Source organism: Pongo pygmaeus, chromosome 1 (assembly GCF_028885625.2).
Source record: "Pongo pygmaeus isolate AG05252 chromosome 1, NHGRI_mPonPyg2-v2.0_pri, whole genome shotgun sequence".
Lineage (NCBI taxonomy): Eukaryota > Metazoa > Chordata > Mammalia > Primates > Hominidae > Pongo > Pongo pygmaeus.
In genome coordinates this window covers 166,991,110-167,017,749 of record NC_072373.2, presented here as the reverse complement: position 1 = coordinate 167,017,749, position 26,640 = coordinate 166,991,110, and the positions used below count along the sequence as shown (strand labels likewise).

Below are 26,640 nucleotides of genomic sequence, written 5' to 3'. Positions count from 1 at the left end.
CATGAGGTCAGGAGTTTGAGACCAGCCTGGCCAACATGGTGAAACCCTGTCTCTACTAAAAATACAAAAATTAGCTGGGCGTGGTGGTGCATGCCTGTAATCCCAGCTACTCAGGAGGCTGAGGCAGTAGAATTGCTTGAACCTGGGAGGCGGAGGTTGCAGTGAGCCGAGATCACCCCAATACACTCCAGCCTGGGCAACAGAGCGAAACTCCATCTCAAAAAAAAAAAAAAAAAAAGCAAAGAGAAAGCAAGTTGCGAAAGAAGATATACAGTATGATTTCACTTAAGTTCAAAAATCTGTAAAGTGTGTGTATTTGTGAGTGTGTGTGTGTGCATGAGACATACATAATAAAAGTATAAAGAAAATCAAAGAAAATAGGTCGGGCACAGTGGCTCATGCCTGTAATTCCAACACTTTGGGAAGCCAAGGCGGGTGGATCACCTGAGGTCAGGAGTTTGAGACCAGCCTGGCCAGAATGGTGAAAACCTGTCTACTGAAATAAAAAAAAAATTAGCTGGGTGTGGTGGCAGGCTCCTGTAATCCCAGCTACTAGAGAGGCTGAGGCAGGAGAATCACTTGAACCCGGGAAATGGAGGTTGCAGTGAGCTGAGATCACTCCACTGCACTCCAGCCTGGATGACAGAGAGAGACTCTGTCTCAAAAAAAAAAAAAAGAACAAAAATTTCAGAATTAGAATTATCTCTAGCAAGAATGGTTAAATGGCAAATTGAAGGTTTCAATCAAATTATTAAAGTTCTATTTTTTTAAGCTATAGGTTGGTTACGCAGCTGTTCATTTTATTATTCTTTTTTTTTTTTTTTTTTTGAGACGGAGTCTCACTCTGTCACCCAGGCTGGAATGCAGTGGCGTGATCTCGGCTCACTGCAAGCTCCGCCTCCCGGGTTCATGCCATTCTCCTGCCTCAGCCTCCCAAGTAGCTGTGACTACAGGTGCCCACCACCATGCCCAGCTAATTTTTTAAATATTTTTTAGTAGAGACGGGGTTTCACCATGTTAGCCAGGATGGTCTTGATCTCCTGACCTTGTGATCCGCCTGCCTCAGCCTCCCAAAGTGCTGGGATTACAGGCATGAGCCACTGCGCCCGGCCTCATTTTATTTTTCTTAATAACTTACATGTACATAATACGTATTCTTTTGTATGTATAAAATATTTTATAGTACAAATCTCAGTAACATATATAGGTATAGGTAATCACTAAAAGAATAGAATAGAGGCTGGGTGCGAAGACTCACATCTGTAATCCCAGCACTTTGGGAGGCCAAGGTGGGCAGATCACTTGAGGCCAGGAGTTCAAGACCAGCCTGGCCAACATGGTGAAACCTCGTCTCTACTAAAAATACAAAAATTAGCCCAGCATGGTGGCACACACCTATAATCCCAACTACTTGGGAGGCTGAAAGGAGAATTGCTGGAACCCGGAAGGCAGGGGTTGCAGTAAGCTGAGATCACACCACTGCACTCCAGCTTCAGTGACGGAGTGAAACTGTCTTAAAAAAGAATTGTAAATTAAGGTGACAGTAATAAAACCTGCAAGATCAATCATAAAAAAAAATAGAACAAAATGTATAACTTCTTTTTTTTGAGACAGAGTCTCACTCTGTCGCGCAGGCTAGAGTACAGTGGCGCAATCTCGGATCACTGCAAGCTCCACCTCCTGGATTCCTTCCATTCTCCTGCCTCAGCCTCCCGAGTAGCTGGGACTACAAGCTCCTGCCACCACGCCCAGCTAGTTTTTTGTATTTTTAGTAGAGACAGGGTTTCACCGTATTAGCTAGGATGGTCTCAATCTCTTAACCTCGTGATCCGCCCGCCTCAGCCTCCCAAAGTGCTGGGATTATAGGCGTGAGCCACCACTCCTGGCCATAAAATGTATAACCACTAAAGCAACAAAGAGGAGTGACATTAGCAAGATGTCAGAATAGAATTTTCTAGAGCTCATCCCATTCATGAAGCCTGGGGAAACATTAATTTGTATCTGTACACCAAAGTAGCATCACAAAAATCAGGTGAGAGATTATATCACGTAAGTATATCACAGAATTAAGACACACTGAAGACAGCATAGGGAGGACAGTTTCACATTACCCACGTTACCTCACCCCCAACCACAAGCAGCACAGCATGGAGAGAGATACTATTAGGAGAAGGAAGTGAGCACTGGACATTGCCTCAGACCACAATACCAGGCCCACTTAAGTAAAACCCAGCATCAGACAGGTCTCCACTGCCCCACACTTCAGGCCCACCCCAGCACCAAGCCAGTCCTCCCAACTCCAGACCTTAGGCCTATCCCCCAGATTCAGACACCAGCTGGAGACTGTAGGCATGCCCCACTACTAGGCTTATCCCATAGGTCCCAGCTTCCAGACCACTCCCAGCACTAGGCTAGCCCCCATGGCCCCAGCCTCCAGGCCAGCCTCTATAGACCCATCCTCCAGGGCAGTACCTACAGATTGCAACATCAGGTTGACTGTGTAGTCCCAGAACCCAGGCCTGCCTCCACAGACTCAGCCTCTGACCCAGCTTCCAGGCCTATCCCAGTGCCAGGCTAGCCCCTGCTGGCCTGGCCTCCAGGCCTATCCCAGCACCAAGCCAGCCCTCATAGCCCTAGACTCCAGGCCAGTACCCACAGACCCAGCCTCTAGCCCCACTGCTACACCAGGTTGGCAACCACAGACCCTGGATCAGGGCTAGTCCCTGCAGATACAGGCTCCAGACCTGCCAAGTGCCAGGCCAGGCTCCATGAGCTAAGGATCAAGACCTTCCCCAGGCCCCAGACTGGCCCAGCACCACGCCAGCCTACACAGCCCCAGGCTTCAGGCCCACCCCAGCACCAGGTTGGTATTTGCAGACCCAGTAGATCAAAGCCCACCCCTATGGCCTCAACAACCAAGTCAGTACCCTCACACTCCACCTCCAGGCCTGCCCCAGAGGATACAGGTTCCAAATTCACCCTACCATGCCAGCCCTTGAGTCCCAGCTCCATGCCAGTCCCCAAGGACTCAAGCTTCGGGCCTGCCCTACACTCCAGATCAGCCCAATGCCAGGCTGACCCCCATGAACACAGGCTCCAGGCCATTCCTTGTGGGCCCACACTTCAGCAGACCCAGAGCCCAGGCCCAGTAGACAATAGCACTAGGAAGGTACCTATAGACCCATTCTCCAGAATCATTTCTGAGTCCCAGTTTCCAGGCTGGCCCCAGTGGCCCCAGGTAGACTCTCACAGACCCAGCCTCCAAGCCAACCTAGAGCTAAGCCATCCCTCAAAGCACCAGGCACCAGGCCAGACATCATGGACCTAGCCTTCCAGCCAGTACCCAAACCGCCAGCCTCCAGTGTGTTCCCCATGGACCCAGAGACCAGGACCATTCCCATGAATCCAGGCTCTGGGCCAGTCCCCAGGCCCTCAGGTTCTAATGAACCCAGGGTCCAGGCCCACCATATTAGACACTAGAAACAGCTTGGCCTCTGTGAATTGAGGCTCCAGGACTATACCTGCAAACCAGGCTGGTCCAGGCCAGCTCCTGTAGACCCAGGCTCCAGGCCCACCCTTGTAGACCCAGGCTCCAGGCCTATACCTATGGACTGATGCCAGGGCTGTCCCAGTTTCTGGCCAGCCCCTGCAGACTCAGGCTCAAGACCTGTCTCAGTGGCAGATTGGCCCCAGTGGGCTCAGGATTCAGGAAAGCCCCCATGGACACAGGCTCTGCATCTGCCCTCACAGACACAATATCTAAGCCTGTCGCAACAGACTCAGTCAACAGGTCCACCCCAGTGGACCCGGGTGCCAGACCAGCCCCCACAGACCCAGAATCCAGGATCATTCCATCAGACCCAAGCTCTAGGCCTGCCCTAGTGGACTGAGACACAAGGCCCAACTCTGTGGACCCAGATGTGAGGTCCTCCACCTGTTGACCCCGGCACCAGACAATACTACCCAAGGGCTCCAGCAGTAAGCCCTCTTACAAGCAACACCAGCTAGCCTGCCCAGAATCTCTGGGCAGGCTGACTGGTAAAGGGTTTTCCCTGCCAAAGCCAGTCTGCAAAAACTGGAATAAATCCCTACCTCTTTAAATGCACAGGCATCAACACATGGCCACAAGTATCACAAACAATCAGGAAAACATGACACCACCAAAGAAAGAAAATAAAACACCAGTAACCAGATCTAACAGAAAAGGAGATTTATAAACTGACTAAAAAATAATTCAAACAATTGTCTTTAAAAAGCTCTGTGAGCTACAAGAGAATACAAATAGACAACTAAATGAAATTATAAAAACAATACATGAACAAAATGAGAAGTTCAACAAAGATAAAGAAATTATGAAAAAAAAAAAGATGACTGAACTCTGAACTGATGGTTTCCATAAAGAGCCTTCAACAGTAGGCTCAATCAATAAGAAGAAAGAATCAGGTAGCTTGAAGACAAGTCATTTGAAATTATGCAGTTAGAGGAACAAAAGAAACAAAGAAAAATAATAAAGAAAGCCTACAGAAATTACACAACACTATCAAGTAAACCAATGTAGACACATTATGGGTGTCCTAAAGGAGCAGAGAAAGAGAAAGGGGCATCTATTACTCTGTTCTTGCATTGCTGTAAAGAACTGCCTGAGACTGGGTAATTTGTAATGAAGAGGTTTAATTGACTCACAGTTCCACAGGCTGTACAGGAAGCATGGCTGGAGAGGCCTCAGGAAACTTACAATAATGGTGGAAGGCGAAGGGAAAGCAGACATGTCTTACATGGCCAGAAAAGGAGGAAGAGAGAGAGAATGGGGAGGTGCTACACACTTTCAAACAACTAGATCTCATGAGAACTCACTCACTAATCATGAGAACAGCAAGGGGGATGTAAACCCCTATGGTCTAATAACCTCCCACCAGGCCTGTCCTCCAACACTGGGGATTACAATTCAACATGAGATTTGGGTGGAGACACAAATCCAAACCATAACAGGGCAAAAAAGCTTATTTAAAAAAATAATGATGGAAAATTTTTCAAATTTGGAAAGAGAAATAAACAACCAGATTCATAAAGCCCAAAGAGTCTGGGTGCAGTGGCTCATGCCTATAATCTTAGCACTTTGGGAGGCCAAGGCGGGAGGAACACTTGAGGTCAGGAGTTCAAGACCAGCCTGGCCAACATGGTGAAACCCCGTCTTTACTAAAAATACAAAAATTAGTCGGGAATGGTGGTGCACACCTGTAATCCCAGCTACTCGAGAAGCTGAGGCAGGAGAATTGTTTGAACCTGGGAGATGGAGGTTGCAGTGAACCGAGATTGTGCCACTGCACTCCAGCTTGGGTGACAGAGCAAGACTCCACCTCAAAAAAAGGAAAGAAAAGAAAAGAAAAAATTAGCTGGGTGTGGTGGTGCACACCTGCAGTCCCAGCTACTCTGGAGGCTGGAGCAGGAGAATTACTTGAACCCAGGAGGCAGAGGTTGCAGTGAACTGAGATTGCGCCACTGCATTCCAGCCTGGACAACAGAGCGAGACTTCATCTCAAAAAACACACAAAAAAACAAAAAATATAAAGCCCAAAGAACCCCAAATAGATTAAATATAAAAAGATCTTAATGTGTCAGCAAGACACATTATCATCAAACTCTCCAAAGTAAAAGAGAGAATTTTGAAAGAAACAAGAGAAAAGCAACTCATCATATACAATGGAACCTCCAGATTTCTCAACAGAAACCTTGCAGGCCAGAAGACAGTGGGATGATATAGTCAAAGTAATGAAAGAATAAAACTGCCAACCAAGAATACTATGCCCAACAAGGCTGTCCTTCAGAACTGAAGTACAGATAAGGACCTTCCTGGATAGACAAGTTGTAGGAGTTCATCACCACTAGACCTGCCTTACAAAAAATTCTAAAGATAGCTCTTCAAATTACAAAAAAAGACAATAATAACAAGAAAACATACAAAAGTATAAAACTCCTTAGTAAAAGTAAGTATATAATCAAATCTAGAAAATTTTAATACTGCAATGGTGGTGTGTAAATCATGTATACCTTTAGTATGAAGGTTAAAAGACAAAACTATTAAAAATAATAATAGCTGTAATAATTTGTTAAGGGATGCCCAACATAAAAAGATGTAAATTAGAGCATCAAAAAAATGTGGGGGAGGGGTATAAATGTGTAGAGACTTTTATGCAACTGAAGTTAAGTTGTTCTCAGCTTATAATAGCTGTTATAATTATAAAATGGTTTATGTAAGCTTCATAGTAACTGTAGTAACTACAAAGCAAAAATCTATAGTAGACACACAAAAAATGAAAAGTAAGGAATCAAAGCATACCACTAAGGAAAATCATCTAATCACAAAAGAAGACAGCAAGAGAGTAAGAAAAGAAAAAAGGATCTAAAACAACTAGGAAACAATTACCAAAATGGCAGTAATAACTTCCTACCTATTGATAAAATTCCCCAATCAGAAGACATAGAGTGGCTTAAAAACAAAACAAACAAAGATACCAAACTATATGCTGCCTACAAGAGACTTATTTCACCTTCAATGACACAAATACACTGAAAGTAAAGCGTTGGAAAAAGATATTCCACACAAATGGAAACCAAGAGAGCAAGTATAGCTATACTTATATCAGAAAACATAGACTTAAAGTAGAAAACTGTAACAAGAGGCCAGGTGCAGTGGCTCATGCCTGTAATCCCAGCACTTTGGGAGACCAAGGCAGGCAAATCACCTGAGGTCAGGAGTTCAAGACCAGTCTGGCCAACATGGTGAAACCCATCTCTATCAAAACACAAAAAATTAGCCAGGCACAGTGGCATGTGCCTGTAGTCCCAGCTACTTGGGAGGCTGAGGCAGGAGAATTGCTTGAACCTGGGAGGTGGAGGTTGCAGCGAGCCAAAATCACGCCACTGCACTCTAGCCTGGGTGACACAGCAAGACTCTGTCTCAAAAATAAATAAATAAATAAATAAATAAATATTCTCAGCAAATTAAGTATCGAGGGAATGTGCCTCAACACAATAAAGGCCACATATGACAAACCCACAGCTAGCAATAAACCCAACAGTGAGAAGTTGAAGGCATTTCCTCTAAGATCAGGTACAAAAAGGATGCCCATTCTTACCATTTCTATTCAGCATAGTACTGGAAGTCTTAGCCAGAGCAACTAGGTAAGAGAAAGAAACAAAAGATATCCACAATGGAAAGGAAGAGTTAAATTGTCTGTTTGCAAATGACATGATCTTATGTATAGAGAACTCTAAAGCCTCCCCCACAAAAAAACTGTTAGAACTAATAAACAAATTCAGTAAAGTTGCAGGACACAAAATGAACATATAAAAATCAGTAGCATCTGTATACACTAACAACAAACTATCCCAAAAAGAAATTGAGAAAATAATTTCATTTACAAAAGCTACAAAAAATAAAATACTTAGGAATTAATTTAACCAGGAAGTGAAATATCTATATGCTGAAAACTGAAAAAAAAATTGACAAAAGAAGTTGAAAACACAAATAAATGGAAAGATATCTCATGTTCATGGATTGAAAGAATTAATATTGTTAAAATGTCCATAAATCTATAGATTTAATGCAATCCCTACCAAAATTCCAAGACACTTTTCACAGACATAGAAAAATAATCTTAAAATTCATATCAAACTATGAAAGACCTCAAATAGCCAAAACAATCTTGAGCAAAAAGAATAAAGCGGGAGACATCATATTATCTGATTTGAAAATATACTACAGACCTAATCAAAAGCACAGAGTACTGGCATAAAAACAGACATGATTAGTGAGTACATGGTTAACTCCAAGATGTCTAATAACCACTATATTATACCATCTCTATTAAAATTTTAATCAAAAATTTTAAATTTGTATGCCTCATAATATAGTACAGTTATTCCTTCTATGTTATCTCTGACATCAACTTTCTGTGTAGAAATTTCTAGTAATAGAGCATTCTACTTTTCTAGGAAGCTGTCATTTGAAATGTAGGTAATTTTAATGGACTATGTAAGCATCTAGACAGAGACCACATAGATTTTAAAAAAGTGGGGGTGGGCAGAGAAGCAGGATTATGGATAGGTAGACTGAGGCCACATCAGTAACACTTTATTCATTTAACAGAGGTGGGATATTGAAGGTTATTGGGGAAGTAACAATCCGAGGTATGTTTTAGAAAGACAAATTGAATTGCTATAAGGAATATGGATCCTTTCAAAGTACTGCTCAAGATCTACATCACTGTATCTAAATTATCTTTCATTTGTTTTTAAGATGTTCGTCTCAAGAACCAGCATACTAGTACTCAGTTTGTTATATATCACATATTACATTGATCAAAGTATTTCTTTTGGCTGGATCCTAGATTTAGCCTCAGAATTTTCCTCAACACAAGCCAGCCACAGTGGCTCATGCCTGTAATCCCATCACTTTGGGAGGCTGGATCACTTGAGGTCAGGAGTTTGATACCAACCTGGCCAACATGGTGAAACCCCATCTCTACAAAAAATACAAAAATTAGCTAAATTAGCTGAGCATGGTGGTGCACACCTGTAGTCCCAGCTACTTGGGAGGCTGAGGTGGGAGAATCGCTTGAACCCACAGGCAGAGGTTGCAGTGAGCTAATATTGCATCACTGCACTCCAGCCTGGGTGACAGAGTGAGACTCCATCGCAAAAAAAAAAAAAAAGAATTTTACTCAACACAATTCTTCTATTCTCCTAGCAGCAATGATCAACTGAAGAAACTTTTTTGCAGGCCCGGGCACTGTAAAAAAGAACAGGATTTGGCCGGGCGCGGTGGCTCACGCCCGTAATCCCAGCACTTTGGGAGGCCGAGGCAGGTGGATCATGAGGTCAGGAAACCGAGATGACCAACATGGTGAAACTCCGTCTCTACTAAAAATTCAAAAATTAGCAGGGCATGTTGGCGTGTGCCTCTAGTCCCAGCTACTCAGGAGGCTGAAGCAGGAGAATCGCTTGAATGCAGGAGGCAGAGGTTGCAGTGAGCCGAGATCGTGCCACTGCACTCCAGCCTGGGCCACACAGCAAGACTGTCTCAAAAAAAAAAAAAAAAAAGGCCGGGCGCGGTGGCTCACGCCTGTAATCCCAACACTTTGGGAGGCCAAAGTGGGCAGATCATGAGGTCAGGAGATCGAGACCATCCTGGCTAACACAGTGAAACCCCGTCTTTACTAAAAAAATACAAAAAATTAGCCGGGCGTGGTGGCGGGCGCCTGTAGTCCCAGCTACTCGGGAGGTTGAGGCAGGAGAATGGCGGGAACCCAGGAGGCAGAGCTTGCAGTGAGCTGAGATCGTGCCATGCACTCCAGCCTGGGCAACAAAGCGAGACTCCATCTTAAAAAAACAAAACAAAACAGGATTTGGAATTAGATGTCCAGCATCAGCTCTACAACCTACGTATCTGTGTGACCTTAAACAAGGTACTGTGCACCCACAAGCCTTGGTTATAAAATGGATTGGTAATACTTATCTTACAGAATTATACAACAGAATGTATGTAAAGACCCTAATGAGTACCTGCCCCATCACGGCTATTTAATAAATATTAATCTACCTTTCCTCTATATAGCTATTCAAACTAGTACATACTATGGACCCAGCACTTTCATAATACTATTTTCAGTAACTATAAATCCCAATTTAAAGATATACATGTATCTTAGGATGATAGTATACCAAATATACACTTCCCTTAAAATCTTTGCTCAAATGTCACCTTTAAGGCCTACCTTAACAACCATATTTAAAAATTGTGGCTGCGCCTGTAGTCCCAGCACTTTGGGAGGCTGAGGCAGGCAAATCACTTGGGTCCAGGAGTTTGAGACCAGCCTGGGCAACATAGTGAGACTCCATCTCTAAAAAAAACACAAAGCTTAGCTGGACATGGTGGCACACGCCTGTAGTATCAACTACTCAGGAGGCTGAGGTAGGAGATTGCTTGAGCCCAGGAGTTTGAGGCTGAAGTGAGCCATAATGTTTGCAATTCACTCCAGCCTGGGTGGCAGCAGGAGACCCTGTCTCAATAAATAAATACATAAAATTACAACAGTCTCATTCCTAGTACTCTTAACCCTTTTATCCTCTTCTTTTTTCCTTAGCACTTACCACCTTCTGAGATAATGTATAAATGTTGTTATCTCTTATTATCTTGGTAGAAAGTGAGCTCCACTAGAGCAGGAATCCCGTCTATTTCACTGATGTACCCCAAGCACCTACAACAGTGCCTGACCTATAAAGATTTGTTGGCCAGGCACAGTGGCTCACGCCTGTAATCTCAGCACTTTGGAAGGCCAAAGCAGGTGGATCACGAGGTCAGGAGTTCAAGACCAGACTGGCCAACATGGTGAAACCCTGTCTCTACTAAAAATACAAAAATTAGCTGGACTTGGTGGCAGGCGCCTGTAATCCCAGCTATTCAGGAGGCTGAGGCAGGAGAATTGCTTGAAGCCGGGAGGCGGAGGTTGCAGTAAGCCGAGATCCTGCCACTGCACTCCAGCCTGGGTAACCGAGCAAGTCTCCATCTCAAAAAAAAAAAAAAAAAAAAAGTGTTGAATTAGTTATCTGAAAGTATAATATACTTAGGATTAAGTTTATCAATAATAGTGAAGATAAATCCGTATTTCAAAAATTCTTGATAATTTTGAGTTTTTGTCCAATTTCTTGACAGATCTAATGAGATCACCATTGCATTGTCTTTATCTTGTAATATGTTAGAAAAGAGCTCTAATTAGATCACCGTTATTTTCATCTGGTAATTGTGGCTGAGGAAGAACTCTATTAAAAGGAAAAAGAGTTGGCTTTGCCATTTTATCATTAGTACCATCTGCAAAACAAAATTTCTCTGCAAGAATCTTTTCAAGCTTAAATTATAGGTACAATTTTAAGGGTTACTTTAACTACATATTATAATCTATAAATTTACTTAACCCAACAAATGCTAACTGCAACTACCGCTCAGTAAGCTGAAAGCAAGCAAAAGAATGAAAGATCCCTGAAACCCTCTCTGTGTTGTGCAATTCCTACTCTTCTCTCAAAACACTGCATTTATCTTATTTATACTTACCACTACTTAGGAGATTACTACTTTAAGTAACCAATGCAAAATAAAACACAAATTATATAATTTGTCCTTAGCGTTAAGGAAAATGGCAAATCCGGGTACCTTCCCAATTCATGTCACAGACTATTATTAGGTTTTTTCTGCCAGAGTAAAGGCTAATTGCATGAATATCCTGTTTAGTCCTGGTAAGGGAGGGGGTGGGTTGCATTCCTGAAATAGGTGTGCAAACTAAATCTGTATATGTGTAGTTGTTTAGCATAGCCCCTGTGGAGATGCTTTTGTAAGTCAGCATTGTTCCCTTCAAATCCCCTGAAGTCACTGCATCCCTTAGGTAACAGTCACCTCGTGCTACCATTCCTACAATTATCGGTCAATCCTCCAAGACTTCAGTAATGTTTATTATGCCCTTCATAATGTCAAAGAGCTCTACCAGTGTTTAAAGTGCTTCTGGCTGTTCCTGACTCCTTTTCCTCTACCCTTCACTTAAAGACACCTCAAGCTGCCTTGAAAATGCATTTTAACACCCAGTATGATGCCCTTCCTTTGTTACTTTGTAACAAAGTACTATTCATGTATGTCTTTTGTCAGCTATTACACGTTTGCTAGAGCACAGGATAAATGACAGGGAGAGGCTACAATAGAGTAGATCCATTGCCTAACACACTCAACTCAGGACTGCAAGATAAAGAGCTCTGAGAATTGAGAGCGGATGGCCAGAGTTCAGATGTCCTGAAAGTTCAAAGACCAAGAGTATACAACAGCTCAGAGAACATGATGGGTGTGGTGTGTATGTGTCAGTGGGGGCGTGGTGTGGGGATGGAGACACACACACATATATACACACACACGTCAGTAACATACATTATGTTTATATGGGAATATTTCAGATACAGAGATATAGAAAAATCAGTGTTGTTTAAAGCTGTTTTTCTTGTCCTGATGAGTGTTGTCTTTCTGAAACAACATTTTGGAAGGTTATAAACTTATTTTCAAATCCTCAAAACATTTTCAGAATTCTGTGTGGAAAGACCTTTGCAGACTAGAGCATATTCTTTTGGTCATCCTTAAGGATGAGAAATTGTCATTATTTGATGCTGGCTCTAATTCTAGACAACAGCCTCTAAAAGTGAGTTGTAGAAAAGTGGATAATTGGCCGGGCACAGTGGCTTACGACTGTAATTCCAGCACTTTGGGAGGCCGAGGCGGGGCGGATCATGAGGTCAGGAAATCAAGACCATACTTGTTCACACGGTGAAAACCTGTTTCTACTAAAACTACAAAAAGTTAGCTGGGTGTGGTGGGACATGCCTGTAGTCCCAGCTACTTGGGAGGCTGAGGCAGGAGAATCGCTTGAACCCGGGAGGCAGAGGTTGCAATGAGCCAAGAGTGCACCACTGCACTCCAGCCTGGGCAAAGAGCAAGACTCCATCTCAAAAAAAAAAGAGAAAAAAAGGGCTGGGCTTGATGGCTCACATCTGTAATCCCAGCACTTTGGGAGGCTGAGGCAGGCGGCTCACCTGAGGTCAGGAGTTCGAGACCAGCCTGGCCAACCTGGTGAAACTCCGTCTCTACTAAAAATCCAAAAAATTAGCTGGGCATGGTGGCACGTACCTGTAATCTCAACTACTCGGGAGGCTAAGGAGGAGAATCGCTTGAACCTGGGAGGCAGAGGTTGCAGTGAGCAGAGATTGCACCATTGCACTCCAGCCTTGGCCACAAGACTGAAACACTGTCTCAAACAACAACAACAACAAGTGGATAATTGAGCTAGTACTATTTAGGGAATCAAAAGTTGCATGTCACTATAAAGTAATTAGACAGATTTTCTTATGATTATTTATAACATCTCATGAATTTTATAATACCTCATAATAATTTTGGAGTACTTTAGAAAAGAGAACTCAGAAATGACACGCAGTACCACAAAGAAAAGATAGTGGAGAAGGAAAAAATGCATTTAAATTATAATATTCATTATTTATGATGATCAAAAACCATTAGTAATAGGTCATTATTTTCAGCTATTGAACCAGTTTTATGGATCTATTTGTTTGGTCCAAAATAATGTGAGATTTAAAACATGTTATATACACGTTTATATATACATATATATAGGATAATGAAAGTTTTGTTTTATCTTAGAAAAATATAAAGTTGAGAAAACATTTGTATAATTAGTATCATTAATGTTCTGTCCTTTTTTTTTTTTTTTTGTAGATGGAGTCTCACTCTGTCGCCCAGGCTGGAGTGCAGTGGTGCCATCTTGACTCACTGCAAGCTCCGCCTCCCGGGTTCACGCCGTTCTCCTGCCTCAGCCTCCAGAGTAGCTGGGACTACAGGCGCCCGCCACCATGCCTGGCTAATTTTTTTTTTTTTTTTTTTTTTTTTTTTTTAGTAGAGACAGGGTTTCACCGTGTTAGCCAGGATGGCCTCGATCTCCTGACCTCGTGATCCGCCCGCCTTGGCCTCCCAAAAGTGCTGGGATTACAGGCGTGAGCCACCACGCCCGGCCAATGTTCTGTCTTATAGTTGGCCTTAAGTACTCACATCTATAATTTTGTTATGTATAAGACTTACCCTCTTCTTAGGATGCCATCTCCAAGAAAGCTTACTTTCCCATTCCCATGAGACCATCTGTACCCAAACTTGTTTGATATTGGTAAATGCTAAAACTTTGAAATAAAAGACAAAAATGTTTTCCATATATGTTTTTAAAACCTTAAAACGTTTTTTAAAAATATCATGTGCATTAGAATGTAACTGCTAGGAACCCTGGTTTGGTATTAGGGTTTATCAACATTATTATTTTTTTATTTTGTTACTTACCCATAGGGCTTACTAACATTTTAAGTGTCTTAACTCTACTTGTAGTCTGCAAGTTCATTAGGTTAGGCTCCATTTTTAAGCCACTTAGTGTAAGACTTCAGTAAATTATTTCTGAATGCCAACCAATGTATTATAGAGATAGTGTGGGAATAAAACACTGGACATTTTCTTTTTTCTTTTTAATAAAAATTGTATATATTTAAAATGTATATGGCTATAGACATAAGAGTTCAAAATAAAATAAAATGTACAATGTGTTTTGATATACATATACATTAGTTTGACTACAGTCAAGCTAATTAATATGTCTATCTCCTCATATAGTTATTGTGTGGTGGGTGGTGGGGGCAGCGAGCCGGATATTTTCAAAAGAGAAATTACCAAAGAAAATGCATGCACTCTTGAAAAGGTGTTAGAATGCTAGATAATAGTAAAGGGAAACAGAGTAGTTTGATTAGAATATTGACATTTCATTTGATACAATAGGTTTACCAAGTATTCTAATTAAGAATTTCTCTGCTCCATCTCAAAAAAAAAAAAGAAGAATTTATCTGGCCGGGGGTGGTGGCTCACGCCTGTAATCCCAGCACTTTGGGAGGCCGAGGCAGGTGGATCACGAGGTCAGGAGATCAAGACCATCCTGGCTAACATGGTGAAACCCCGTCTCTACTGAAAATACAAAAAATTAGCCGGGCATGGTGGTGGGCACCTGTAGTCCCAGCTACTTGAGAGGCTGAGGCAGGAGAATGGCATGAACCAAGGAGGCAGAGCTTGCAGTGAGCCGAGATGGTGCCACTGCACTCCAGCCTGGGTGACAGAGCGAGACTCTGTCTCAAATAATAAAAAAAAAAGAAATTCTCAGGTGGGGTGTGGTGGCTCAAAAGGCCCAGCGCGGTGGCTCATGCCTGTAATCCCAGCACTTTGGGAGGCCAAGGCAGGCGGATCACCTGAAGTCAGGAGTATAAGAACAGCCTGGCCAACGTGGTGAAATCCCGTCTCTAAAAAAATATAAAAATTAGCCAGGAGTGTTGGTGCATGCCTGTAATCCCAGCTACTTGGGAGGCTGAGGCACAAGAATCACTTGAACCCGAGAGGTGGAGATTGCAGTGAGCCAAGATCGCACCACTGCACTCCAGCCTGGGCGACAGAGTGAGATTCTGTCTCAAAAACTATATATAATTAAATTAAAATATATATATATATATACACACACACATGCATGTATAAAATCTATACTGAACATGTATAGATTTTTCTCTTGTCATTATTCCCTAAACAATATACAATATAGTATAATAACTATTTACATAGCATTTACATTCTATTATGTATCATAAGGAATCCAGAGATGATCTAAAGTGTATGGGAGAATGTGTGTAGGTTATATGCAAATACCACACCATTTTATTTAAGGGACTTGAGTATTCATGGATTTCGTTATGGTGGGAGGGCCCTGAAACTAATCCACTGTGGATACTATATTTTCTATCATAACACTTTTCCCGTTTACTACTTTTTTTTTGGAGGTGTTGTTTTTTGGAGATGGAGTCTCGCTCTGTCACCCAAGCTGGAGGGCAGTGGTGCAGTCTCTGCTTACTGCAACCTCCCAGATTTAAGTAATTCTCCTGCCTCAGCTTCCCGAGTAGCTGGGATTACAGACATAAGCCCCCACGCCCTGCTAATTTTTGTGTTTTTAGTAGAGGCAGGACTTCACCATGTTGGCCAGGCTGGTCTCAAACTCCTGACCTCAGGTGATCCACCCACCTCAGCCTTCCAAAGTGCTGGGATTATAGGCATGAGCCGCCATGCCTGGCCTCTTTATCACATTTTGTACTTTGTTATTTCTTGTCTTTTATCTGTCTGCTCCATCAGACCCTATGGTGGAGAGAGCGTGACCATGTCTGTTTGGTTACCACTACATATCTAATACCTGGTGTTTTATAGGTTCTCTATTCATTTGCCTAAATGAATGAAAAAAAAAAGCCAAATACATGGATTTCAAACTGTAATGTATAAGCTGACTTCAGGATCTTTTTTTGCTTATTTTGGGTTTTTTGTGTTTTTTTGTATTTTTAGTAGAAATGGGGTTTCTCCATGTTGGCCAGTCTGGTCTTAAACTCCTGACCTCAGGTGATCCGCCCGCCTTGGCCTCCCAAAGTGCTGGGATTACAGGCGTGAGCCACCACGTCCGGTCTGACTTCAGGATCTTAATGAGCTTTAACCTCAAGTACTATTATGTTTAAAATACTGGACCTGGGTTCAAATTCCAGTTTAATTACTTACTAGCTATGTAATTTTGAGCTATTTACTTAAGTCCTCCAAATCTCAAATTCTCCCAAAAAGAGCTAAAAATAGTATCTGCTTTTCAGAGTTGTGAGAACTGAATGATAATATTCCTCCCTCCCTGTGAAGCTATTAAGCACTCAATAAATGGTTGATATTATTATTCATATTAGAATTTCTTTTGTCTCCCACTGGTTATTTGTTCTTCTTTTCTCTGCATCAATTGCTTCACTTAAAGCACCAATTCTAATTTAATGAGGTTATTTTAAATGTGATCTTGGCTCAAAGGTCTTCTAGACAATATGATAAGGAATGCTGACTTTATCACAGCAACACTGGGTATAACCTTCCACACCATATGAATATAGGAGTGTCTCTGTTTGGGAAACCTGTAGGAAACTCTATGTATAGATTCACTGAACACATATTTAATGAGTACCAGGTATGTGTCAGGTAGTATTCTAGGAGTCAGGGATATACCAGTGAATAAAATACACAAACATCTCTGCCTTTTTGGAGTTGACCTTCTAGTATTATTTGCTATAATGCAAAAGAATTTGTGAATTTTAGAAATTTTGTGAATTTTTTAAAAGGGGATTCCTTTAAATAGCTATAAACTATACTTAAAATGTAGCCGGGTTGGCGGGCCATGGTGGCTCATGCCTGTAATTCCAGCACTTTGGGAGGCTGAGGTGGGTGGATCATGAGGTCAGGAGTTCAAGACCAGCCTGGCCAATATGGTGAAATCCCGCCTCTACTAAAAATATAAAAATTAGCCGGGCATGGTGGCACGTGCCTGTAATCCCAGCTAATTGGGAGGCTGAGACAGGAGAATTGCTTGAACCCGTGAGGCAGAGGTTGCAGTGAGCCGAGATCATGCCACTGCATTCCAGCCTGGGTGACAGAGCAAGACTCCATCTCAAAAAAATAAAATAAACTAAAAGTAGCCTGGCATAGTGGCTCATGCCTGTAATCCCAGGACTTTGGGGGTCCAAGGCGGGCAGATCACCTGAGGTCGGGAGTTCAAGACCAGCCTGACCAACATGGAGAAACCCCATCTCTACTAAAAATACAAAATTAGCCAGGCGTGGTGGCGCATGCCTGTAATCCCAGCTACTCGGGAGGCTGAGGCAGGAGAATCGCTTGAACCTGGGAGGCGAAGGTTGCAGTGAGCTGAGATTGCCAGTGAGCTGAGATTGCACCAAGTGTACTCCAGCCTGGGCAACAAGAATGAAACTCTGTCTCAAAACAAAACAAAAAGTAAGGCCATTCAGAAACATTAAATGTATCCTAATAAACATTTTATAAATATATTCTCATTAATGTATTTAGATAAGCGTTCTAAAGACTCATCTATCACATAAAATAAGTATAGCTACAATAAAAGACTACCTCTACAGCCGGGTGCAGTGGCTCATGTCTGTAATCCCAGCAGTTTGGGAGGCCAGGGCGGGCGGATCACGAGGTCAGGAGATTGAGACCATCCTAGCTAATACTGCAAAACCCCGTCTCTACTAAAAATACAAAAAATTAGCCGGGCATGGTGGCACACGCCTGTAGTCCCAGCTACTCAGAAGGCTGAGGCAGGAGAATTGTTTGAACCCGGGAAGCAGAAGTTGCAGTGAGCCAAGATCACGCCACTGCACTCCAGCCTGAGCGACAGAGCGAGACTCTGTCTCAAAAAATAAAAAATAAAATAAAAGACTACCTCTGCAATCAGTTTTTTTGTTTTTTGTTTGTTTTTGAGATGGAGTTTCACTCTAGTTGCCCAGGCTGTAGTGCAATGGCACGATCTCAACTCATTGCAACCTCTGCCTCCTGGGTTCAAGAGATTCTCCTGCCTCAGCCTCCCCAGTAGCTGGGATTACAGGCATGCACCACCACGCCCGTCTAATTTTGTATTTTTAGTAGAGGCGGAGTTTCTCCATGTTGGTCAGGCTGGTCTCGAACTCCCAACGTCAGGTGATCTGCCCGCCTCGGCCTCCCAAAGTGCTGGGATTACAGGCATGAGCCACTGCGCCCGGCCTCTACAATAGGTTTAAAGCGTATCCAAGGCAGAGGTTGCAGTGAGCTGAGATTGTGCCACTGCACTCCAGCCTGGGCGACAGAACAAGACTCTGTCTTGGAAAAAGTTTAAAAAAATTTAAAAAAATAAAGTGTATCCGGCAAGAATCTGATAATCATACTCATGTTATGGCTGTTTCATTCATTAACAGATCATTTATTCTATAAGACACTTCCTGGCTGCAACTTCCTCTCCTCCTGAAGCTAGCCCTAATAAAAATTTCCTTTCTAGGCAACTATGGAGACAGCAAAAAGATCAGTAGTTACTAGGTTTTAGGGAGAGGATGAATATAGGTGGCATACAGAGAATTGTTAGAGCAGTGAAAATACCTTGTATGACACTATAATGATGAAGATATGTCATTATACATTTATCCAAACCCATAGAATGTACAACACCAAAAGTGAACCCTAAAGTAAGCTATGGAGTTTGGGTGGTAATGATTTGTCAATGTACAGTAGCTCCTCCTTATCAGAGGAAGATACATTCCAAGATCCTCAGTGCATGCCTGAAACCACAGATAGTATCTAACTCTCTTTATATTCTTCACAATTTCACAGACAGAAGAGTTGTTCTTACCACAGATCCTAGCAACATCAGCATGAGATTTTTTTTCTTTTTTATTAATTAGAGAACTTTCTCCTTTTCACTGAAAGGTAGTACTTTATGGCTTCTCTTTGGCATATCCAAATTGCCAGCATCACTACCCTTGCACTTTGGGGCCTTTTTACTTTTTTTTTTTTTTGAAATAGGGTTTTTCTCTGTTGCCCAGGCCGGAGTGCAGTTGCACCATCATAGCTCACTGCTGCCTCAAACTCCTGGGCTCAAAGGATCCTCATGTCTTGGCCTCCCAAAGTGCTGGATTACCTGTGTGAGCCACCACACCTAGCCTGGGGCCATTATTAAGTAAAATAAGTGTTATTTGAGCACAAGCCCTGATATACTGTCACAATATCTCAGCATAATCTGGTAACCGAGACTAATAGGTGGGGAGTGTATACAGCAGGGATACACTGGACAAATGGATGATTCACATCCCAGTCAGGATGGAACAGGACGGCACAAGGTTTCAACATGCTACTCAATGGCACACAATTTAAACTTATCAATTGTTTATTTTGGAAATATTCCATTTAGTATTTTCAAACAGCAATTGACCATGGATAACTGAAACTGAGGATAAGATGGGATTTCTGTAGGTTCGTCAGTTGTAACACATGCCCCACTTTGATGTGACATGGTGATAATGGAAGAGGCTACGCATGTGTGCAGGCAGTGGGTATACAGGAAATCTCTGTATCTTCCTCTCAATTTTGCTGTGAACCTAAGACTGCTCTAAAAAATAAAGTTCTTTTTTTAAATTGTCTTTCCATCTTTCTTTCTTTTCTTTCTTTCTTTCTTTCTTTTTAGACAGAGTCTTGCTCTGTCGCCCAGGCTGGAGGGCAGTCGTATGACCCTGGCTCACTTCAGCCTCCGCCTCCCGGGTCCAAACAATTCTCCTGCCTCAGCCTCCCAAGTAGCTGGGACTGCAGGCACATACCACCAGGTCCAGGTAATTTTTGTATTTTAGTAGAGACGGGGGTTTCACCATGTTGGCCAGGCTGGCCTCGAACTCCTGACCTCAGGTGATCCACCCACTTTGGCCCCCCAATGCTGGGATTACAGGCATGAGCCACCTCACCTGGCCGCCTTTCCATCTTTCAATCTGTAAAATCCCAGATCTGAGTATGACATGTGAAGAAAATAAGTAGTTAGGTAAAAATGTGGAGAGCAACATAAAGGAAGGGAGGTTTTATTTCGCTTTGGCATTCCCCAAAGTGAATAAGAATATGCTTGTTTAATTCTATTACTTCTTAAAATCTTTTTTTTTTTTTTTTTTTTTTAGGCGGAGTCTCCCTCTGTTGCCCAGGCTGGAGTGCAGTGGCGTGATCTTGGCTCACTGCAAGCTCCGCCTCCCAGGTTCACGCCATTCTCCTGCCTCGGCCTCCCATGTAGCTGGGACTACAGGCGCACGCCCGGCAATTTTTTTGTATTTTTAGTAGAGTCGTGGTTTCACCGTGTTATCCAGGATGGATCTCCTGACCTGGTGATCTGCCCACCTCAGCCTCCCAAAGTGCTGGGATTACAGGCATGAGCCACCGTGCCCGGCCTTAAAATCTTGATAGTGTTTTATCACACTGTTAGTCCCAATTCATTAGTGGGCCATGAAATCAATTTTGTGGGTCTGACTAGCATTCTTTTTTTTACTAGACTAGAAAAAAATGTGGTATTACACAGTGTGAATTTTGTCCTGTGAAACTTGTGTTTCATGTATGTATATACATAGTTACATGTATTTTATATATACTGGGTCATGATATAAAATGTATTTCTCATCATGAGTCATGGTCAAAGTTCAAAATATCACAGAAGCTTCATGTGTTGGGGAGGAGGAAGAAGGGGTCACTCCTAGATGCAAGAATGAGAGAATAAGCTGAGTTTTATGAATCAAAGTTCAATATTAAAACTTCTCCAAAATGGTAATCAGTTTATAGATTTCTGTTTTAACTTTTTTTTTTTTCTTTTTTTGAGACGGAGTTTCGCTCTTGTTGCCCAGGCTGGAGTGCAATGGCCCGATCTCAACTCACTGCAACCTCCACCTCCCAGGTTCAAGCGATTCTCCTGCCTCAGCCTCCTGAGTAGCTGGGATTATAGGCATGCACCACCACACCCGGCTAATTTTGTATTTTTTTTTTTTTTAGTAGAGACGGGGTTTCTCCATGTTGGTTAGGTTGGTCTCGAACTCCCAACCTCAGGTGATCCACCCACCTCAGCCTCCCAAAGTGCTGGGATTACAGGCGTGAGCCACCGCGCCTGGTCATGTTTTAACTCTTTTAGAGGAGAGCAGGAAACATCATGACCAGATGCATTCACTTTTAATTCAGAAAATCGGTGCTAATTTAAAACAAACTTTTTTTTAACCTCTTTATATAAGGCAGAAAATGTTTCATTCAGAAACAAAAGAAATATGGTTATGTTGAGTTCATTTTCAAAGTGCTGTGATTGCCACTAAGATCTAGCAATCCAAGATTCTCTGGGGTTCTCCTTAAGCCTGTCCTCTCCCTGGAAGAGTTGATCCTTCCTTCCTTTGTAAAATAACATGTGAATACCTAGGGCAAGGATAAGCCTCTTGGAAAAACAAAACAAGACAAAGATGTTCCTACCTTAATAGGTGGTAAATTCATGCTTCCCAACTGCAGGTTTCTTCATTCTAGGCTGAAAATTATTTGCAGTGCCTTATAAATATTACTTGAAATAGGAGCCCTTAGACCAGGAAAGTCATTTTCTTAGGATATTAATTTACATCCTTTGAATGTTATTTATTTACAGGGCTTTAAAAGCAATTAAGACATTTAGGGAACACATTAAACCACAGATTAATGTGAATTTTTCTGTTGGACTATCTATCATTCAAAGGCTTACCCCTACCCTTTTCCACCCAGGGAGATAAATGTTTGAGAACCAAAGAGGCATATTTCCTTTCTGTCTGGTTTCTTAGAATTCATTTAAACATGCTTATTGAAATCTCCTGTCATGCAATATTTTAGCAAGATTCCCTAAATATACACTGCTTGCAGACTGTAAATATTGCATGACAAGATTGTTACCATGTTTTCTTCCTTAGGCAAACAATACCACAGTCAAAATCCCCTATATAAACAATTCCAGTCGGTATGTACATTAATTTACATAATAAAAAGTAGGTATAGCTGTTTTCCTCTAAGGCTTTTAAATAAGTAGAAGTGAATATTCAAAAACTGTAAATGCCTTGGGACAAGAGGACTGCCTACCTCCAAACTAAATTTCACTTTCTCTAAACAACACCCAAATCAGATCACAAAGAAAACATTTTCCTCTTTAAGGCACTGTCTTCAAAAAAACTTGAATTCTTAAGGAGTTCCAATGGGTTATAGACTGATAAGATCACCAGAAACAGAAGACTCCATGAGCATTTTTGAGACCAATTTCCTATTTCTAAAAAGGAAAGATACTTGTCAAAACTAAATATGACTCCCATTAAACAACCGCATAATCAGGACACTAATAAACAAAGATTCATCCCCTTAGGTCTCTTGGCCATGGCATGGTGTAAAGTATTCTAGGAAAAAAGAGAAATATCAGAGGTGGTTGCCACCCTTTTAACAGTTCATTATAGGTGGGGGTGGGTGAGAGGATCTGGGACTGAAATTTTACTCATCTAGCTAACTAAACTGTGGCAAAATAATCAGGTCTGTACGGAGGCAAACAACCAGTTAGAGAAATTAGAATCTTGATCTTGTTTTAAACTTTTGGGTTTCCATTTCCTTCGTTTTAAAGGAAAATAAACATTTAAAATTTGATTTTTTTAAAGCTACAATGTTGACTCCCACACGAGTTACATCTTTGACCCTAGTTTTCTGTTTATATCCACCAGTTAGATATATGAACTTAACCAGTTTAACACGGACAGCTAGCAAATTGTCCGTCTTGTGGAAGAGTTCCTTTCACTCCTGCATAATGGTTAAAGCACAGACTTTGGAATCATATAGGCTTGAGCTAGATGCCTAGTGGCCACTTTTTAGCTGCATAATTATGAGCAAGTTGCTTAATCTCTCAACTAAATACTGAGAATATTATCTGTACCTATTAGACAGGGTCTTTATGAGAACTGAATAAGGCAATGCATGCAAATAAATGGTAGCTCAGAGACTGAGAATAAGGAAGAGAAGGAGGAAGGGGAAGGGAATATAGAATGAGGAAAACTGAAGGGGAAGAAGACAGGAGAGAGGAGTAGGGGCACAGGGAAGAGGTGGGGATAGTGGAAAGGGGTGAGGGGGGAGAGGAAAGAGGAAAGAAATACCACAATTATAATCCCTGCTTTGTGAAGGACACCCACTGTACTTGGCAAACACTTAATCACACAACCTTGCTTGTACCTCATTATCCACTTTCTCCATCTTCACCTGAGCAGTTGGCTCATATTCCCCCCAAAAAGCAACCATACAGCCATACTGACTAGGTTTCACTTGAAATTCATGTCCACAATTAGCAACTGATTTTTTTGTTTGTTTGTTTGTTTGTTTGTTTGTTTTTGAGATGGAGTTTCGCTCTTGTTGCCCAGGCTGGAGTGAAACGGCGCCATCTCAGCTCACTGCAACCTCCGCCTCCTGGGTTCAAGTGATTCTCCTGCCTCAGCCTCCCGCAACTGATTTTAAAATAAAGAAAATTTGGTTTTCCAGCATTGATTAATTCAGTCGCACAATTATATAATGAAGAACCTAAGTGCTTTCCATCTTTTTCTTCTGCCAGACTCAAAACCATGAAATGACAACTATGTTATGCAGGCATACCAATGTCTAGTAGAAGAGAGATGCTTTCTTCCCTGGAGATCCTTTTGTCAGAAAAGAAAACCTTTCACAGTAACCCCTAAACAATCTTCCCCTTCTGTCTCACTGGCCAGATGGCATCACTTGACCAAGTCTTAATCCTTGGCAAGGTGAATGAAACTATCATGTTTGGACTAAATCAGCAAATTTCAACCTCTGGAACTGGAATGGGGCTCATTTCCAACAATATACATGGCCATGAGGAAGACAGGAGATATCTGGAGAATTATATTAGCAGAAGAGAATTACAGTGGCAGAAACACTTACCAGCTTGGACTGAAAGTGACATAGACAGTACAAAATGAAAAGGGGCCTCTGGCCCACCTTGCAAACTTCTACCAGCAGAAAGCAGGTTAAAAAAAAACTACTTGGTTGCAAAAACATGTTATCTTTCATGAAAAAAGAAGGATGACTCAGAGGGTGGAAACAAGAGCCAAGAAGGTAGAAAATTATTGTCAGGCTTTGAGACCTAATCAAGGAAAAGCCAATCAGTGCTTAACTGAATTTCAGAATTGCTAAGGACCAGTTACTCTTGTGTGACTTCCCTATTCCCCTTTTCTGAATAGGAGTGTCTGTGTAGCAGTTAACTTATGCCTGTCCTACCATTTTATGTTGAGTATGCATGCAGGAAGCTAACTTGTTTCTTTAGTTCACAGGTCTTCAGATCAAGAGAAACTGTACTCAGGGAGCTGTGCTTATGAAACTAAACCTGAGAAGTCTCATTTACACCTGAACCTGATTTATACAATGAAATTCTAAACTTTGAAGTGATGCTGCAATTAAATGGGACTTTTGAGAATCTTGGGGGGAATGTGAGTACATTTTGCATGTGGGAGCAATGTTAATATAGGGTTAGATTGTGGAAGCTAGCCTCTAAGATGGCCCCCAGTGATCCTTCTGGTATTCACATCGTTATATAGTACACTCCCACATTGCATCACGGTTGGCTTGTGTGACCAACAGATACTACAGAAGTGACAGTACATGATGAAACTAGGTCATAAAAAACTTTGTGATTGCCGGGCGCAGTGGCTCACACCTGTAATCCCAGCACTTTGGGAGGCTGAGGCAGGGAGATCACCTGAGGTCAAGAGTTCAAGACCAGCCTGGCCAACATGGAGAAACCCTGTCTCTACTGAAAATACAAAAATTAGCCGGGCATGTTGGCACATGCCCAAGGCTGAGACAGGAGAATTGCTTGACCTCAAGAGGCGGAGGTTGCAGTGAGCTGAGATCTTGCCATTGCATTCTAACCTGGGCAACAAGAGTGAAACTCCATCTCAAAAAAAAATGCGATTTCTTTTTTCTTTTTTTTGAGACGGAGTCTCACTCTGTCTCCCAGGCTGGAGTGCAGTGGCGCGATCTCGGCTCACTGCAACCTCCGCCTCCCAGGTTCAAGCAATTCTCCTGCCTCAGCCTCGCATGTAGCTGGGACTAAAGGTACTGGCCACCACGCAAGGTTAATTTTTGTATTTTTAGTAGAGACAGGGTTTCACCTTATTGGTCAGGCTGGTCTCGAACTCCCGACCTCAGGTGATCTGCCTGCCTCAGCCTCCCAAAGTGCTGGGATTACAGGCGTGAGCCACCATGCCTGGCTAAAAAACTTCGTGATTTCTTTCTTGCTCTTTCTCTTGTATCACTTGCTCTGGCAAGTCAGCTTCCATGTCATAAGGGCTCCTAAGCAGTCTTATGGAAAGATCTATGTGACAATAAACTCAGGCCACCTCCAAACAGCCAAGTAAGTGAGCCCCAGTCAAGGCTTCAGATGACCACAGCCCCAATCAACAGCTTGCCTGTAACCTCATGAAAGATGCTGAGCAAGAACTGCCAAGATATGCCCCTTCTGAATTCCTGATCCACAGAAACTACAGGAAAATAAGTGTTTGTTATTTTAAGCTGCTATATTTTGGGTAATGTAGTAATAGATCATAATTATAAGTAGTTACTAAAAATTCTGTATTCATTTTTTCCCCCTAAAAACTGTTCTGAGAAAGCTCTCAAAATGAGTTATCAAAAAATTACTATGAGGCTGGGTGCAGTGGCTCACGCATGTAATCTCAGCACTTTGGGAGGCTGAGGAAGGCAGATCATGAGGTCAGGAGTTTGAGACCAGCTGACCAACATGGTGAACCCCCGTCTCTACTAAAAATGCAAAAATTAGCCAGGCGTGGTGGCACGCACCTGTAATCCCAGCTACTCGGGAGGCTGAGGCAGGAGAATCACTTGAACCTGGGAGGCAGAGGTTGCAGTGAGTCAAGATCACACCACTGCACTCCTGCCTGGGTGATAGAATGAGACTGTCTCAAAAAAAAATTACTATGGCCCCTTTAAAAGAAAAACAAAATCACTGACACATCTTCATCTCATAAAAAAGCAAAATATCAAATTCTGCAATAATGACTAGATAATAAAGATCTCTTGTTGTTCTTTGTATATCATCTTCCATAATTCAAATAATTAATACTAAAATTATAAAAACAAACAATATTCCCCCATTGAAAGGTTTAATTCAGTTATAGTTGCCAGTGAGAAAGCTACTGGAGATGAGAAAGGGAAGGAAGGGGCATTTGAAAAGCAAGATGATATTACACGGCAGTACAAAGTCGTGGTGAAGAGCATAGGCTCTGAAGCCAAACTGCGTTGGTCCAGATCCTGTGTGATGACCTTCCTCATTTGTAAAATGAGAATAATTAGCACTCCTCCCTCATAAGATTGTTGTAAGTAGTAAATAAATACATGTAAGTTGCATAGGAGATCATCTGGCACACAACAAGTGCATCATAAATCATTTTAATCATCTTCATCATCCTCGTGGTGTGGATAGGGTGGGGATATATAGATGTATTTGGGGTCACAAAGAAGATTCAGTCACAGTCTTATTTGGCAGATCTTGCTGATTTAATTTCCCTTCAGAAAACCTCAAGAGAGTGAAAAGAGAAGCCCTGACCTAGCTG

The 26,640-nt window shown here is 42.1% G+C and overlaps 1 pseudogene; it reads left to right on the top strand.

The window, feature by feature from the left end:
• The window catches only part of LOC129044249 (small ribosomal subunit protein uS2B-like), a 48,619-nt pseudogene extending 22,223 nt beyond the window's left edge, over window positions 1-26,396 (top strand).
• Window positions 26,397-26,640: the final 244 nt, after the last annotated feature.